Below are 212 nucleotides of genomic sequence, written 5' to 3'. Positions count from 1 at the left end.
CCTCCCTGCCCTGCTCTCCCTCCGTTTGCTGCAAGGGAGGGTGATGCAGCAAAACCCACTGGGAGGGGACAGTCTGGGGACACCCCGAGTCCCCTGTGCTCACCTCCAGTCCTGAGACAGTGGGGGGGTGAGGTGGGGCTCCTGGGGGGGTTGACACCTCTCTGAAGGCCAGGCGTGTCCAGGCTGGCCAGTGGGGGACTGGGGACTAACCT

The sequence above is a fragment of the Geospiza fortis genome, unplaced genomic scaffold (assembly GCF_000277835.1).
Source record: "Geospiza fortis unplaced genomic scaffold, GeoFor_1.0 scaffold344, whole genome shotgun sequence".
NCBI classification, from domain to species: domain Eukaryota; kingdom Metazoa; phylum Chordata; class Aves; order Passeriformes; family Thraupidae; genus Geospiza; species Geospiza fortis.
The sequence above is the reverse complement of the archived record's forward strand: the minus strand, read 5'-3'. Positions refer to the sequence as shown.